The 4,641-nt window shown below is 47.2% G+C and overlaps 1 long non-coding RNA gene across 2 annotated transcripts in view; it reads right to left on the reverse strand.

The window, feature by feature from the left end:
* Positions 1-2,640: 2,640 nt before the first annotated feature.
* LOC137445397 (uncharacterized) overlaps positions 2,641-4,641 on the reverse strand; it is a 10,914-nt gene continuing 8,913 nt past the window's right edge. For both annotated transcript variants that reach the window (XR_010988395.1, XR_010988396.1), the window contains one exon: positions 2,641-2,850. This is a non-coding gene — a long non-coding RNA (uncharacterized lncRNA). The remainder of the gene's footprint in view (positions 2,851-4,641) is intronic.

Below are 4,641 nucleotides of genomic sequence, written 5' to 3' on the forward strand. Positions count from 1 at the left end.
CATCGAGTCCAACCTATCACCCAACACCATCTAATCAGCTAAACCATGGCACCAAGTGCCTCATCCAGGCTCTTCTTAAACACCTCCAGGGAGGGTGACTCCACCACCTCCCTGGGCAGCACATTCCAATGGCCAATCTCTCTTTCTGGGAAGAACTACATCCTAACATCCAGTCTAAACCTCCTTTGGTGCAGCTTGAGACTGTGTCCTCTTGTTCCAGTGCTGGATGCCTGGGAGAAGAGACCAACCCCCACCTGTCTACAGCCTCCCTTCAGGTAGCTGTAGACAGCAATAAGGCCTCCTCTGAGCCTCCTCTTCTAAAAGGCTAAGCATTCCCAGCTCCCCTAACTTCTGCTCATAGGGCTGTGCTCCAAACCCCTCCCCAGCTCACCACTATTCAGTCGTTTGTGAAACTTACACAGTAAACCCTTCAGGGTATGAACTATTTGCTTCTCCCACATTTATCTCTATTTGTTTTTGTAGAGTGCTGGGCATGTCTAAATTTGAAATGCTAAGTGCAAGAGCCAATGACATCAGTCCCTCAAACCCCAAAGTCACGTGGCACTGTGATTTTCAGGCTGTATGTTGTAGCTAGGTGGGGGTTGGTCTCTTCTCCCAGGCAACCAGCACCAGAACAAGAGGACACAGTCTCAGGCTGTGCCAGGGGGGGTTTAGGCTGGATGTTAGGAAGAAGATCTTCCCAGAAAGAGAGATTGGCCATTGGAATGTGCTGCCCAGGGAGGTGGTGGATTCATGATGATCTTGAGGGTCTCTTCCAACCTGGTCTATTCTATTCTATTCTATTCTATTCTATTCTATTCTATTCTATTCTATTCTATTGCTGGAAGTGTTGAACAAGAGTCTGGATGAGGAACTTGGTGCCATGGTTTAGTTGATTAGATGGTGTTGGGTGACAGGTTGGACTTGATGATCTCAAAGTTCTTTTCCAACCTGTTCTATTCTATTCTATTCTATTCTATTCTATTCTATTCTATTCTATTCTATTCTATTCTATTCTATTCTATCCCATCCCATCCCATCCCATCCCATCCCATCCCATCCCATTCCATTCCATTCTATTCTATATTCTGCATAAGCAATGTTTCCCACCACCCAGGAGACAGGTTGGATCCAGGCACTCTGGATTCATGCCTTTCTCTTAACTAAAGCAGAGCGAGGTATCAAATGTCCAGAGGAGTATGGCATGCTGTAGGCATAAATTCTTACCTTAAGCTAGTTGAGAGATGCCAAATGAGAGCAATGCTCTGAACTTTTGTCATCCTCATCACTCTGGAGCCACAGTGCCCAAGCTCACGTTCCTCACCCCCCCGAAAGTCACACTGGCTCCTGGTACTGCTGCAGAGGCTTGAGGAGAGGCTCCCACTGCTCTCAACAAGCTATTTTGGGAGGTGATTTTGTCATCAGCAGAGTTGCACAGGTTCTGCTGAATGTCTGCAGTAATTCATTTTAGTGAACATGCAGGACTGTACCACAAAACCAGTTGGTGTTCCTGGTACCATAGTATTGTATTGTATTATATTACATTATATTATATTCTATTGTATTGTATTACAATACAAAAAGGATATTGAGACATTTGGACATGCCCAGAGAAGGGCAATGTGGCTGGGGACAGGTCTGGAGCACAGCCCTGTGAGGAGAGGCTAAGGGAGCTGGGGTTGCTTAGCCTGGAGAAGTGGAGGCTCAGGGGAGACCTTCTTGCTGTCTACAGCTCCTTGAATGGAGGTTGTAGGCAGGTGGGGGTTGGTCTCTTCTCCCAGGCAACCAGCACCAGAACAAGAGGACATAGGCTCAAGCTGCACCAGGGGAAGTTTAGGCTTGAGGTGAGGAGAAAGTTCTTCACAGAAAGAGTGAATGGCCATTGGAATGTGCTGCCCAGGGAGGTGGTGGAGTCACCATCCCTGGAGCTGTTCAAGAGGGGATTGGATGTGGCACTTGGAGCCACGGCTTAGTTGTGATGAGGTGTTGGGTGACAGCTTGGACTTGATGATCTCTGAGGTCTTTTCCAACCTTATTGATTCTATGATTCTAATATTATATTATATTATATTACATTACTTTACATTACATTGCATTGCATTACAGTATCACAGTATAACTAAGGTTGGAAGAGACCTCGAAGATCGAGTCCAACCTATTAACACACACCCCATGACTAGACCATGGCACCAAGTGCCACGTCCAATCTCCCCTTGAAGGCCTCCAGGGTCAATGACTCAACCACCTCCCTGGGCAGCACATTCCAATGACTAATGACTCTCTCGGTGAAGAACTTTCTCCTCACCTCGAGTCTAAACCTCCCCTGGCACAGCTTGAGACTTACATTACATTAGTCACAACAGAATAATATCTCCATAATATATGTTCTACATATGGAACAGGTTGCCCAGGGAGGTGGTAGAAGCCTCATCCCTGAAAGTTTTTCAGGCCAGGCTGGATGTGGGTCTGAGCAACCTGACCTAGTGTGAGGTGTCCCTGCCCATGGCAGGGAGGTTGTAACTAGATGAACCTTGTGGTCCCTTCCAACCCTAACCATTCTATGATTCGATATTATTAATCCTGCATCATTTAACTACTGTCCAGAGTCTTAAACATTACTTCATTTTATAACATCAAACTTTATTTCTACCTCCCTTTAACAGAGCAGCCACCTGCCCAGGGAGGTGGTGGGGTGGATGTCCCTGGAGGTGTTTAAGAAAAGCCTGGATGAGGCACTTAGTGCCATGGTCTAGTTGATTAGTTTGGGTTGGGTGATTGGTTGGACTTGATGATCTTGGAGGTCTCTTCCAACGTGGCTGATTCTGTGACATCCAAAAGGGCTAATCCTTCCTGCAAGAGAAAATAGAGATTAAACAAAGCAGACAGAGACCACAGATTACATATAAGCAGTACATGAGGAAGATTCTTCCCTTCTTCCCATTCAGAGGTGTACTCCATAAGAGTATTGAGTTCTCATCTAGAAGTGGAGGGGAAGGGAAGGGAAGGGAAGGGAAGGGAAGGGAAGGGAAGGGAAGGGAAGGGAAGGGAAGGGAAGGGAAGGGAAGGGAAGGGAAGGGAAGGGAAGGGAAGGGAAGGGAAGGGAAGGGAAGGGAAGGGAAGGGAAGGGAAGGGAAGGGAAGGGAAGGGAAGGGAAGGGAAGGGAAGGGAAGGGAAGGGAAGGGAAGGGAAGGGAAGGGAAGGGAAGGGAAGGGAAGGGAAGGGAAGGGAAGGGAAGGGAAGGGAAGGGAAGGGAAGGGAGTCCTTTCATCTCTCAGTTCTTCCCTGCATTACATCTCCCTAGACCCTTCCTGCACCACCACATATTTCTTCTTTTCTGACCTGCTTTGCATGAACATTCATCCAATCAGCATGGAAAAAAACACAGAAGATATTTTCCTTGCCTTCTTTGTCTCTCTGTGCTCTCTCCCTTAGAATCACAGAATCATAGAATCAACCAGGTTGGAAAAGACCACAGAGATCATCAAGTCCAACCTATTACCTAATACCTAACACCTCCTGACAACTAAACCATGGCACCAAGTGCCACATCCAATCCTTTTTAGAGCACCTCCAGGGATGGGGTCTCCACCACCTCCCTGGGCAGCACATTCCAATGGCCAATTACTCTTTCTGGAAAGAACTTTCTCCTCACCTCCAGCCTGAACCTCCCCTGGCACAGCTTGAGACTGTGCCTTCTTGTTCTGGTGCTGGTTGCCTGGGAGAAGAGACCAACCCCCACCTGGCTACAACCTCCTTTCAGGTAGTTGTAGACAGCAATAAGGTCTCCTCTGAGCCTCCTCTTCTCCAGGCTATACCAACCCAGCTCCCTCAGCCTCTCCTCACAGGGCTGTGCTCCAGACCCCTCCCCAGCCTTGTTGCCCTTCTCTGGACACGTTCAAGCATCTCAATGTCCTTCTTAAATTGAGGGGCCCAGAACTGGACACAGTCCTCAAGGTGTGGCCTAACCAGTGCTTCCCCATTTGTCCTTCATCCCTTGCACTTTTTTATTGTTATGTTGTTGTTGTTGGGTATTTTTTCCCCTTTTAAATAGATGTCTTTGTGCATCTGACCTTTGGTTTGCAAAACCTCCTCCACCCTATGGCTCAGGAGAGGCCATTTTGGTCTTTCTGGTTTTGCAGTTCTCCCAAGAATGTAATTTCCTTGGGAAAAGGAAAAAGAAGAAGAAAGAAAATCTTCCCCTTTGTATCAAAATCCATTCATCCACTTCTAATTTTAGTTTCCCTGAGTGAACACTACCCTGTAATTAAAACAGTGGCAGATGAGAATATTACAGAGCTTCCCAGCTCAAGTGAACATTGCTGTTAAACACAATCATTTTGTGTCTGACAGTCTGGTGAACTGACTGACTGAAAACATGTAGGACCCTTCAGATCAGGGCTCACCAGAGCCACCTTACACTGCAACATTCAGGCTGCCTCCATTTCCACAGGTAGTGTTTGCAAAGGGACCAGCACCAATGAAACAGCTGGAAGAGACCAACATAGCAGGACCAATGCTGACATCTACCAGCAGATGATTTAACTTCCTTCTAGTGCTGTCAACAGTACAGGTTGGGGGCTGCCCTGCTGGAAAGCAGCTCCATGAAGGAAGACTTTGGAGCTCTAGTGGGCTCAAACTTCT

This window comes from Melanerpes formicivorus, unplaced genomic scaffold (genome assembly GCF_026170545.1).
Source record: "Melanerpes formicivorus ecotype bairdi unplaced genomic scaffold, bMelFor1.0.p_v2 SCAF_2, whole genome shotgun sequence".
NCBI classification, from domain to species: domain Eukaryota; kingdom Metazoa; phylum Chordata; class Aves; order Piciformes; family Picidae; genus Melanerpes; species Melanerpes formicivorus.